Raw genomic sequence first — 14,313 nt, forward strand, 5'->3', positions numbered from 1 at the left:
TGCAATTTACGAGATACATCACATGTACCATTCACTCCTGTAACAAGCAATTCGAAAAACTCTAATATCTCCATAAATGTTTGACTAAGGTAAACAAAACTTTGGATGGGGTATTTACATGGGCTTCGGAGTGCATAGCAATGAAGTCAATTCTACTCCGAACCATCCCTTTAACTGCCAACGAAGTATCTGTGAACATGTGTAAACAGTATGCATACATGAAATCCTCCTGGTGCCCTCAGAACACAACCACAACAGTTTTCCGACTTACAAAGAATGGGTACCTCTCAACTGTGAGAGACAGAATCTAAAATAAAAGTCCAGAAAATCACATACATTTAATAAAATAATACATTTCCATTTCATTGCATTAGATAAGTATTTGATACAATAGAAAAATAGAACTTAATATTTGGTACAGAAACCTTTGTTTACAATTACAGAGGTCAGATATCTCCTGTAGTTTTTGACCAGGTTTGCACAAACAGTGGAAGGGATTTTGGTGCACTCCTCCATACAGGTCTTCTCCGGCTAGGCCACTCCAGGACCTTGAAATGCTTCTTACAGAGCCACTCCTTAGTTGCCCTGGCTGTGTGTTTGGGGTCATTGTCATGCTGGAAGACCCAGCCATGACCCATCTTCAATGCTCTTACTGAGGGAAGGAGGTTGTTGCACAAAATCTCACGATACATGGCCCCATCCATCCTCCCCCTAATATGGTTCATTCGTCCTGTCCCCTTTACAGAAAAGCACCCCCAAAGCATGATGTTTCCACCTCCATGCTTCACGGTTGGGATGGTGTTCTTGGGATTGTACTCATCCTTCTGTAGCCCATCCCAGCCTTGTGCAGGCCTACAATTTTGTCCCTAGAGTCCTTAGACAACTCTTTGGTCTTGCCCATAGAGGAGAGGTTGAAGTCTGATTGATTAAGTCTGTGTACAGGTGTATTTTGTACAGGTAACGAGTTTAATCAGGTGCAATTAATACAGGTAATATTGAGTGGAAGATAGGAGGGCTTCTTAAAGACAAACTAACAGGCCTGTGAGAGCCAGAATTCTTGCTAGTTGGTAGTTGATCAAGTAATTATTTGCAATAAAATGGAAATTCATTTTATAGATATCATACAATGTGATTTTCTGGATTTTTTTTTTTTTTTTTTACATTCTGTCTCTCACAGTTGAGGTGTACCTACAATGAAAATGATAGATCTCTCCATTCTTTGTAAGTGGGAAAACTTGACAAATCGGCAGTGTATCAAATACTTATTTGCCCCACTGTATGTACATACCTTATTTAGGCTTATGAAGTTCTTTTTTTCTCAAATAAACTTACCTGAACACTGTTTCTGGTGGGGAGATGAGGAGCATGTCAGATAGCTTCGAGGAGACTCAAAACTCTTCTGTTCTGTAATTAGTTTATTCAATATTATATGCATATTTTTCATACATATACACAAGGCATTATGGTAAAGCCTTACTCTTGTAATTTCAGTCATGTAAAATGCATCAGTCTTACCAGAGCAGGTGATTTTGGCCACTTCATCTTCATTACAGTCATTCTGTCCCCAGGGTAAAGAGGGACACTGCTTGAGTCACAGATTTGAGTCATGTCGTCGACAAATCACATCATCCAGCCAGTTATGGGCAGTTCCCACTCTTGGTGTAGAAGCAGACAAAACACCAGATCTTCCACAGTTCAGCTCTTGACAGATCAGACTCACTGTGTCTCTGTCCATCTGGTTCCAGCACATATTTCCCCAGGATCCATTGTAGAAAACCTCCACATTCCCTTCACAGCCCTCAGTTAACCTAATGTCTTTAAACTCTGAAAAAAAAAAGAAAAGATATATATATATATATATATATATATATATATATATATATATATATATATTTATTATCTTAAAATCCTAAAATGTAATTAAATATTATTAGGAATCATGAACATGTGAATGCGTTGCTGAAATTTCTATAAACATAACATTAATTTTGAAAATAAATGAGAAACTACAGCAGTATAGTCTTTACCTGAGCACACTACTGCTACATCCTCCTTGTGATTACAGTCATGTTTTCCCCAGCCTGGAGAAGAGCAGCTCCACAGAGACGTCTCATTCCCCTCACACTCCACCTCATCCAGCCATATGGGTCCAGAACCAGGACCAAACCAGGCTGGTACCTGCTGGTTACTGAGGGCCACTCCACACTGCAGCTGTCTGCACACCACATGGGCATCTTTAATATCCCAGGAGTCATCACACACTGTCCCCCATGAGCCGCTGTGAAAAACCCTTCAGCCTCCCTGCACAGTCTTCCCTAGAACCCACCAGCCGGATGGACCCACGACCTGATATTCAGAGAAAGAAAAACACATTATTCATCACTAACAACTAAAAAATATCTGGCCAGATGTTGTTCTTCTCACTAAGGCAGGTGATGGACAGCTGTTGTGTGGAGCTGCAGTTGAGAGTTTGTGGAGAGCTGCAGTTCCCCAGATGAGCTTCACTCCCAGAGCACTGGAAGCCCGTCACACACTCATGACTGTGTTCAGGACTGGATGAAGAGGAGCCGTAGAAGTTCAGCACAGAGCCACAGCCCAGCTGTCTGCAGACCACAGAGGATTCAGTGAGACTCCAGGAGTCCAGCAGAACTCTCCTCCAGACCTGATGAATGAAAACTTCCACCTCTCCCTTACACTGTCTCTCCCCAGACAACCACACCAGACCATCATGAAGACCCAGAGAGGAATCTAAGGAGAAAATCTGACATATTACTAAACTGGTAGAACAAAGTATTGTAGTTTATCCATACTGACATTAACATTAATAGGCAAGATTATTATTAATATTAATATTCATGACTCTCTTAATTAAATAAGTTTACCAGAGCAGATGACTCCAACATCTCGTCTATGAGAACATTCAGCTCGACTCCATGAAGAGATGGAACATTCTGAGAGTTTTGTTTCATTCCTGTCACAATCAAACTCATCAGCCCAGCTTTCACCACTTCCTTCTCCAAACCAGTCTGATCCCACAACAGACACAGCAATCCCACAATTCAGCTGTCTACAGAGGACACTGGCAGCTCTCATATCCCAGCATGCATCACATAATGTGCCCCATTTACTGAAGTACTGAAGCTCCACTCTTCCAGAACAAGAGTCTGAACCGTTTACCAGTTTGAACCCAGTGTAACCTAAAAAAAAGACACAGTTCAGTAATAATGCATTAACTTTATATTTTATATCTAAGACATGATAGAGTTAAACAAACAATTGGAGAGATGCTCATTATTGATATTTTACCAGAACATATCAGGCCCACATTATTGTCACTAGTGCAGTTGTGTTTGTTTGATGATGAGATTGAACAGTATGAAATATGAGATTCATCTCCTCTGCACTGAATCTCTTGTGTCCACATCTTGTCTCCTTTGTCAAAAGCAGCTGCTCCCAGCACCTGTACAGGAGCCCCACAGTCCAGCTCTCTACACACAACCTCTGAATCCTGCTGGTCAAAGGCATCATCACACACTGACATCCATGACTGATCATGAAGAACCTCTAATCTCCCAGAGCAAAGATGAGACCCAGCAGCAAGTCTGGATTGTTTATGACCTGTAAATATTGCATAAAAGTAACGCTTGGTCTTGATGTGGCAACCATTGTATGACAACTTTAGTAATGATATTGAATTGTAATTTTTTAGGTTAATTATTTACTTAATTGTCTAATACTTAAATGGTGATTAATTAACAACACAGTTTTGTTTAAACCAGACATGCAGATAACCACATCAATCAAAAGTGTGACATGCTTTGAAGGTTTAGTATTATATTAACCTGAGCAGATGAGACTAGCATCATTTTTATGAGTACAGAAAGGTTTATTCCACCCTACTGACCCACAGTTCTTCAGTGTAGACTCAGTTCCTGTACATAGTACAACACTCATCCAGATTGGTCCTGATCCTTGTCCAAAATGAGCATTACAAAGAGGATCTATAGGTTCTCCACAGTACAGCTCTCTACACACCACTCCAGCGTCAGTCATATCCCAGTCATCATCACATACTGTTCCCCACTGACCTCTATGGAAAACCTCCACTCTACCAGCACAGCGACTGTTACCACCAACTAGCCTCACATTTACTGCATCTAAGAGAGAGGGATTCAGAGAGATATAAAAGAAACAAAACAGTGTGAAGGAATGAAAGTGGTGTCACTACCAGTAATGAGAGTAATCACTACAAATTTGACTTTGTAGAGAATTTTGGTTAGCTCAAAGAATTTAAGATGATCAATATATGTGTGTATATGTATGAGACTGTTCCTCTCATCACATATACACTGCAAACTCCACCAGGTCTTACGACCAATGAATAGGATGAAATGAGTTATTTAAAACATACATTTCAGTCAGGTAAAGTAGTTTAACTCACAGGAAATCGTGTATAATAATCGTCATTAAATATACGCAATTTCCAGTTTCTGATCAGTAACAGTAATAACGATATCGACTGGTTTCTTTGTCCAGCAAATTATTCAGCGATACCCATTACTCTGACGTTGGCCCGTCGTCACGGCAACGCGTTTTTACTAACCAGAACGGAGTTAAAACAATTGAACAGAATAGGGCTTAAGGTAGCAATATGAGATCGAAACAGTTTAAGTGACTTTGTAATGTAAGCATTCAGCACAGAGAATCATTATATGTGAATATATGGTTGTTTATTAAACCATTCTACTTACAAACGATCGCACATAGACAAACGTACATAAAACACAAATAGACAGAAAACGCGTGAGAGAGAGAGAGTAAGAGAGAGAGAGAGAGAGAGAGAGAGAGAGAGAGAGTAAGAGAGAGAGAGAGAGACAGAAAGTGAGTTTGCAAAGGGACAGGAATGAAACGGTTCTGAACATCCTGAAATCGTTTCTTTTATAAAACGCCTTAAACGCAGCTATCTACATTTGTAGAAAGGACGGATACTTGCAAGCTTGTTGTTGTTGTGCATTGTTTCCGTTTATGTTCAGTTCAGAAAGTCCTTTCCAGTTCCTTGAGAGTATTGCAGGCCTCATCATCTCCTCCGCTAGGTGAGACCCCCCCCCCCCATGGATCTGGGGGGAGGTGCGGGTGACGTGTCTTTGTGTCCCGAAGGCCAGAGCAAGCGAGAGAGATGAGGGAAGGTTTATAAACCTGTAGGTCGTTCACGCCCACAGTTGGACCTTGTCCAATCCGGTTGATCTGAGTTTTGGAGGGAAGATTGAAAGTCTTTGTCTCTCAAAATGTTGTTTCGCATGTGGAAGCTGATTGGTTGTTTGGCCACAAAACTTTCAAAAGTTCAATAATACATATAAAGCAAGGAGTTATTAAGATGCCACAAACATTAACATTTAGGGAATAATAAATGCTGCTCATAGACACCAAACAGGATCTATGTATCTTCTCGTTTGACTGAGTGATTCTAAATGTGAGAGTCTTAGCATGCACAATAATTCACCTATTGCGGATTAATGTTTGAGGCCGACATACATAACAGAAACAACAATATAAGAAAAGGTAACACATTGATGTACATTTCTATATAACTGTATGTGAGACTGTATGTCTGAATAAGGAAAGTGTATCTGCATTTCTGTAAGATTCTTATCTTGATGGTGGGGGGATGAGTTGGATAGTGATCAGAGGTCTGGCTCATAGCACATAGGTGTTAATCATGGGGGAGAAGTCATTTAAGGAATGTAACTAGTTATTTCATGTCTGATGGGCTCCATGCACTACAACTTGTTCTTCAAACAAACCTGTTTTATAATTTAAAAGACTTGAAATACAAAACACAGAGCATATAGAAAACTTTTGAGGTCCATTTTTGGTCTTGACACCAGTGATGAAACCCCAGCAGTGAAGCAGTGGGATATATAATATAATAATTTCATTTGAACTAAATTTACCTACCTCCTTGAAACCAAGACTCATTCCTTTTAAGTCTGACCTCTGTATGTATGTGCTTTGCTTATTTAGTATGTTTTCAATAATCAAAATCAGCCAAATCAGTGCAATGGGCCCAGAATTCCATTCAGTTTGACACAGTTTTTGAAAAGATGACCTGAGATGACCAACTTGGCAGAGACTAACACAATATACCAGTGTTGTATTTTATGTGTTTTAGTTTATTCTCATAAGATGTTGGGGTGGCAGGGAACCATCAAGTGTTTTTACACTGGGTCTCATACAATCTAAGTTAAACTAATGATTACTCTCATAATTATCCAACTCTTACCAGCACACAGAAGGCCTTGCTGATCATCATGAGAGCAGTTGTGCTTCTGTAAAGACACTGGACAGTAGTGAATCTGAGATTCATTTCCTCTGCACTGAATCTCTTGTGTCCACATCTGAGCGTCTCCTTTGCCAAAAGCAGCTGCTCCCAGCACCTGTACAGGAGCCCCACAGGCCAGCTCTCTACACACAACCTCTGCATCCTGCAGGTCAAAGGCAGCTTCACACACTGACATCCATGTCTGATCATTATTAAGTATCTCTAACCTCCCAGAGCAACGAGAACCTGCAACTAGCCTGACAGCTGATGAAGTGAGAGAAAAAAAAATTATGACACTGAGACTTTTTAGACATTTAACCCCAAAAGATGGTTTGCACTGATGCAAGCTGTTAGTAAATCTGGCCCTTTGACTTAGAAGACACCCCAAGTCCATTTATGACTTTTTTGAAAGTACATGCACACACACAAGGACACACACACAAAGAAAACACTTGCCAAAACTGCAAGCTTGTATCTGATTTGCTGGAAAGTATTTATGCCAAGAAACAACATTTAGCAAGACACTGAATTTTGGAGCAACCTACCTGAGCAGATGACACCACCAACTTTATTATGATTACAGTGATAATCAACTGAATCTGCTGATCCACAGTTCTTCAGTGTAGACTCTGATCCAGTACAAAATGCCATTTTCATCCAAACTGGTCCTGATCCTGGTCCAAAATGAGTATTGCCTACAGCATCTACAGGTTCTCCACAGTCCAGCTCTCTACACACCACTGCAGCTTCAGCCATATCCCAGCCAAGATCACACACTGTTCCCCACTGACCATCATGATGAACCTCCACTCTACCAGCACAGCGATTGGTACTATTTACCAGTCTTACATTCACACGGTCTATATATTGAACACAGAACACAAAATTTAAACAAAACATTAACAAAAATTGAACACAAAATTAAATACTTATACACAGAGAAACTGAGAGTTGAGAGAAGAATGACACAAAGAGAGAAACAAAATCATACACAGAGTCAAAGAATAAATCTGCTCTAACCTGCACACACCAGTTCAACATTTTTGTCACTTAAACAATTTTTATGTGATGTTGATGTTGGACAGAAGTGAATCTGAGACTCATTTCCTCTGCACTGAATCTCTTGTGTCCACATCTGAGCGTCTCCTTTGCCAAAAGCAGCTGCTCCCAGCACCTGTACAGGAGCCCCACAGTCCAGCTCTCTACACACAACCTCTGCATCCTGCTGGTCAAAGGCAGCATCACACACTGACATCCACGTCTGATTATGAAGCATCTCTAACCTTCCAGAGCAGTGAGAATCTCCAACTACCCTGACATCTTAAAATATATATATATATAAATAAAAAAGACCACTGAGTATGAACCTTTCAGAACAAAACATACATTACTTTTTCTTTTTAACAATTGAAGTTTAGAGGTTACCTGAGCAGATGACTCCAGAACTCTTACCATGACACACACCATTTAAACGGCATGTTGCTAATCCACACTTTTTCAGTGTGGGCTCAGATCCAGTACACATTGCATTATATATCCAGATTGGTCCTGATTCGGGTTCAACTTGAGCACCACTCAGAATATCTATAGGTTCTCCACAGTCCAGCTCTCTACAAACCACTGCAGCATCAGCCAAATCCCAGCCAAAATCACACACTGCTCCCCACTGATCTTTATGAAGAACCTCCACTGTCCCACTGCAGGGACTGTGTCCACCAACTAACCTCACAAGTTTTCTGTCTGTAAGTGTGCATTTAGGAGAAAAGAAGAAAAAAGATATTAGAATAAATTCATCGAAATTAAAAAAAAAAAATCTTTCTTGTTGAAATTGTCAACACACACCAGTACACAGCAGTCTAACACTGTACTTGTGAGAACAGTTGTATTTGGGCGTAAATCTGTATGATGTTGGACACATATGAATCTGAGATTCATTTCCTCTGCACTGAATCTCTTGTGTCCACATCTGAGCATCTCCTTTGTCAAAAGCAGCTGTTCTCAGCACCTGTACAGGAGCCCCACAGTCCAGCTCTCTACACACAACCTCTGCATCCTGCTGGTCAAAGGAAGCATCACATACTGACATCCACGTCTGATCATGAAGTATCTCTAACCTCCCAGAACAGCGAGAACCACCAACCAGCCTGACATCTGAAAAATCACAGATAATTACAGTTTTACATTTGGTAACGAAATATTAATTATAAATAAAAATGTTTTTATGGCCCATTACATTAATAATTAAAAGAGAAATTTACCAGTAATTATCATTGGAATTTGGGAACTTATGAAACTTGAATGAACATCAAAGTGAAACAATTTGCAAATTCTTTACCAGCCCTGCATATATTAATCCCCTCCCATGAAACATTTTTTGACATAACTGGACAATATAATCTACTAAGTAATCTACTTAGTAAATTTATCAAAACTGTACTAAAAGTATACTGTAGTTGCATACACATTACAATAATCTGACACTTTATGGCTGTCTTTAAGGCAGTAGCTACATCTGAAACAGCATATAAATGCATTCACACAATAATAAGATATTATTGTTTAAAATAAGAAATTATCACTATTTATGAAAATGAATAAATAAATAAAATTTACTATCTATTGAATTTCACACATTCAAAATTTGTGACAGAATGTTACTTTCCGGATACTGAAAGTTTTATTCTTTTTGTCATGCATTACTTATTTATCAATCATGCGATACTGAAGACTGGAGTATTGGCTGCTAAAAATTCATACTTATTGTTTTTTTTTTTATTACATTTTCTTTGGTGGGCTATCTATTTAACAACTCACACCTTCCATTCAACTCCTTGGTAAAAACACTGGGGGAATAAAATTGTTAAGGGCTCAAGTCATGCTTACTTTGCCCTTCTTATTCCAAACAAAACACCCCTGAAAAACTGGGCAGTCCAACACACTGGTGCATTCACTTTTAGCCTGTGACTTTTTCTTTGCTTTTTCAAAGGATTAAATGAACATATTGTTTTAATAAAAAGGAACATACTTTGTATATAATGTCAGGATTTGGGCAGTTTACCTGAGCAGATGACTCCAGCATCTCTAGTCTGGTCACAGTTATTTTTACCCCATCCCGCTGACCTACAGTTCTTCAGGGTGGATTCTGAACCAACACATCTGGTATGACTCATCCAGACTGGTCCTGATCCTGGTCCAAAGTGTGCCTTAGAAACAGCATCTACAGGTTCTCCACAGTCCAGCTCTCTACACACCACTGCAGCATCAGCCAAATCCCAGTCAAGATCACACACTCTTCCCCACTGACCTCTATGAAGAACCTCCACTGTACCGGCACAGCGACTGTGACCACCAACCAACCTCACATTCACAAGGTCTGTTTAGTGAACAGAGAGAGAAAGAGAGAGAGAGGCATATTGTAACTTTATATATGATTATGTCATCTCAAAAACCACATTACAGCAAGCAATTTACAAAAACAATATTTCTGAAAGGAACCTTGCTTCTAACATCTCTTTTTTAATAATGTACTTACCAGCTGTGATGAGTATTACAAATGAAGACAGTAAAATGAGTATCAGGCAGCTTCCCATCATCCTCATCATGATTAACTCAACACCCAGTACAAGCTTCTCCGCACTGATGATCCAGAAGTACAGGCATCCTCTTAATGAGAGAGAAAGAGGCCCAACACCCTCCAATCACACTCGCTATTACCTTATTAGACACAACAGAGGAAATCATCAAACAACTTCACTGACAAATCAGAGAAGGTTTTTCTGACTTTCTCCATATATATCAAAACTGTCAGTACTGATGAACTCCTCCCCACACATCACTGAGGGGATGCGCGCACACACACACACACACACACACACACACACACACACACACACACACACACACACACACACACACACACACACACACATTTGAATACTTTTATTTGGATCTAAAAGACATTACAAAGAAAACAAGATCCAAATACTCTGGGAAGAGTCTTTGACAGGGTGACAGATCTACAATTCATAGCTCACATACTTGTACAGGTCCTTCTTTTTTTATAATACTCGGCACATTAGGGATAAAGGAAACATCTCCGTCTCCATATTTTCATGCTCCCTATAATGGCTGAAACTGAGCAGAATTTTGCAAGCTTTTTTGCCTTCTTTTTTTGTAGCCCCCCTAATTGCATCCCGCTAATCACACTCTTATGGACATGACCCAAACTTCCAAATACCAGAATTATCAATCTACAGGTATATCCAAGTTGGAGGATGAGATCTACCAGGGGTTGATATTTCAATAGTTTAGAATAATAGCAAGTATTCATATACAGATCAAAACAGCAGCCCACCTCAACAATACAAACAGATTTCATAACCTCATTAACAATTACAATGTCAGGAGTATTTGGAATGTTTGTGAAGTACTCACTGTTTGATATGTTATGATGAAACCAGTTAATTCGTACAGTGCTATGCTTGTAGATCTTACTATCATGTCCACCGATTACCATTTGTAAGTCCTTTGCAACCAGATCAACCAGACGGTCATGTCTGGCTACATAGAGTCCTTTATAATTGTAGCAGCCGTTTAGTATATGAGCAACCGTTTCGTTTTCCTGCTGTGTAGGATGTAATATACAATAAGGTTCATGCTTTGATGGATACCATATTGCCAAATTGTACTTTGTTGGTAGACATTGTAGTCTTGCTTTAATCAAGAATATCAAAATGTCATCTGAAATTGATGGATTAGACAGAGCAGAGTGAGACACTGAATGGTCGGCAAATTGAAGTAAAGCAAGTTTTCCTTGTAATCTGAGACCCGTCCAGTGCTGTCCGTTTTGGATCTGTCTAAGATGAAGAATTGAAGCTCTTGCGTGTTTAATCTGTAACTGGTGAGGAGTAGTGTCTTTATTGAGGATTGCCAGAGTGGAAACCAGTGGATCGGTGATTATGCTGTCATTAAGAGCCACTACTTCTCCATCGGGTCCCAACCAGGACAGCTGTATTCCTATGCGGCTGCAAAGGTCGTTTAAGTCTAGCCAGTCAGAGCGCACTCCAAATCCGGCTGCTTTGATGTCCAACTTTCCGTTCTGCTTTAGTTTAAATCCAAGAAACTGGGACTCATTTATGGAAGCAGCAGGTATTTTGCGACGTTGTAGATGTAAAAACAGTGATTCACGTGATAATTCTCTAACAGTTGTATCGTCATTGTTAAGCATGTTTAAAAGGTGTCCTGTTCTGGACGCGGTGTAGAGCCATTCAATATTTGGGGCACCGAGACCTCCGTCTCTACGTGGCTGGAAAATAATGTCCCGAGTCGTGCGGCTATTAAGACAGAACCATTTCCTCATCAGCTTAACCGTTTCGTTGTTCATCGCTGACAATATACGTTGTGGGATATGTACATTCGGGAAGAGATGTTGAATTTTGGCTACTGCGATTAGCCTGATGGCTTCAATCTTCATCATTATGGGCAGTGGGGCAGCATCAATCAGCCCAAGTCTTTGGGTATATTCTTGACACAGCTCTGATATCTGTTCCTCCCAATCGCCACTGACGTTAAATTTATGGCCCAAATAAGGATATGTTTCATGACGTTCATACACTCGGATACGTTTCTGCATTATTGAAAAGGAAGGGGGCTTGTCAGACTTTGCTTTATACCATCTGTTTCCTCCACTACGTCTTTCATAGAATGCAGCACATTTTGTGTGTTTGATGTCTAAACCTGACCACCTTAAAAACTCATCTGTGCGGAGGAGCATGTTGGAAATTACACTTTCATCTCTTGAGGAGATTTCCACATCATCCGCATAACCTTGCACTGGGTTTGGGGATCGCACGCCTGCTGGTGCGCACTGGCACATCCACTTCATCCAGGAGTTAATCGCCAGAATGAAATTGATGGCGCTCCATGGGCACCCTGTTTTGATGCCAATTTTAAGTGGTATGGGATCAGTGAGGGCGGTTCCACATATGACCTGGATGTAAGAGTTATTATACACATCTTTAATTACATCTGCATACAGCTGTGGTAGTCCTATTTCGTCCAATGCATGAAACATGACATCGTGGGGCAATGTGCCAAATGCATCACGAAAATCCAAAAAGACAGTAAAGAACTTGGCAGATGAATGTTTGAAATCATCAATTCCCGTTTTAAGACAGAAGACATGTTCATTCATCCCCTGCCTATTGATATAAGCTTTTTGCTTTGGTGTAAGTATTCCTGTATCCACTAACCAAGGAAGTATTCGTGACAGCATACATTTCATAAACACCTTAAAGACTGTAGGTAGTAAGGAAATGTCTCTCCAAGTAGACAGGTCATCAGGAATATTATCTTTTTTGGGGATACGGTGTATCAGGGCCCCTTTCCATGATTCTGGAACTTTGCCATTTTCCAGACAGATGTTAAATATATTAGTCAGAATTGGGCACACCATTTGTTTTGTAGTTTTCAGTGTTTCATAAGTCACACCATCAAGTCCACTTGCTTTATTATTGGGGAGGTCATTAACCACTTTCTCTACTTCAGTGACAGTGAACAATGAAGTGTTAAGCTGGCTAGATTGTACGGGAAGTAATGATCCGGTCCATGGCGGTGCATTTAACACGCCATCAAGCCTCTCAGGCGCGCATTTAGAAATATAATAATTCTGCACGGATAGAATATTATTTATGCCGACTGGTACATTTGGATATTTACTGTTGTTAAGAATAATTTGGATTGCTCTAGATTTTCTATTCTGCCATAAATATGCAAGTTTATCTTTGCCCACCTGCTTTTGTTGATGGGTTCCACTCCTTGGTGCTCCCAGTGCTGGTTGAACGATGTCCCGCAAAAAGCGCAACTCCGCCTCAATCCAGCCGGCGAGGCAATCCACGGTCTGGGCCTCAGGAAGGCCACCGCTAACTCGCGGCATTTTCTTCAGTACACGCATTGTGAACTTCAGCAAAGGTAATCCGAACTGCCTTCCATTTCGCCGATTGATTGTAAAAGTGCCGTTCTTAAAGTATACTCCATTCAGAATGCGGATGAGTCTGATCCATTTTTTCGGTGTTTCTCCTGAAAAGAGGAAGTTATGTTTATCTTCGAGATGTTTCGTGTCCAGAGTCTTTCTAAATGCTCTCTCCTGCTTTTGGAATAAAATCCACTCATCTTGGCTCAATGTTCTTACAGTGGTCGAAACGTCTGTAAAGTTTCCACCCGCTGGGTGATTGAGCACAGGATCGTGAATAGTCCAGCTTTGTTTGTAAATCCTGCCGGTCCGGAGCGCGTCTTTAAACGCGCTCTTTACTGTTGTTATAAGGCACATTGTCAAAAGTAGTAGCCAAAAGTCAACCATGACGAAATACACTTCCCTGCATTAACGCTGGCAGTTACAACGGGTGTTTGCTGTTAGAAGATCATGCAGGTGTGCACTCCAGTGCGGCCATGACACACACACACACACACACACACACACACACACACACACACACACACACACACACACACACACACACACACACACACACACACATTTACATACGCACATACATGTATATATAAGACTTACAGGAGACAGGAAACTCTCCAGTTTATTTACAGTATCAAAGCCCAACACCTGCAGAGTTGAGATAAAAGCACTGATAACTAACGGCATATGTCCTAAAAATGTCTATTAGTGTATACATATGTTAGCATGACATTATCACGTAATAAACTCAACTCTGTAAAATTAATAATGTTGTAAAATGCCTTTTTTAAAATTAGGTGTTTAAATGTTTAGGATATTAATGTTTAGCTTAAAATTTGGTTTATGTAAAAATAATTACTGTCAATAAATGTGAAATTTACCTAATTCCACAAGTGGTTTCAGATGGCCCACAAAAACCATATCTCATTCACTGAATATGTTGTTCACCTTCTGACCAGCAGAGAGAGTCAGTGTGCTTCATTTCTGCTTGTGCTATACATTAACCTTTAGCGAGTATTTTACA

At 40.2% G+C, this 14,313-nt stretch overlaps 1 pseudogene; it reads right to left on the reverse strand.

Annotated features, from left to right (window-relative positions):
* The window catches only part of LOC141332767 (scavenger receptor cysteine-rich type 1 protein M130-like), a 10,402-nt pseudogene extending 2,807 nt beyond the window's left edge, over nt 1-7,595 (reverse strand).
* Between the last annotated feature and the right edge of the window lie 6,718 nt (nt 7,596-14,313).

The sequence above is a fragment of the Garra rufa genome, chromosome 4, assembly GCF_049309525.1.
Source record: "Garra rufa chromosome 4, GarRuf1.0, whole genome shotgun sequence".
Taxonomy (NCBI): domain Eukaryota; kingdom Metazoa; phylum Chordata; class Actinopteri; order Cypriniformes; family Cyprinidae; genus Garra; species Garra rufa.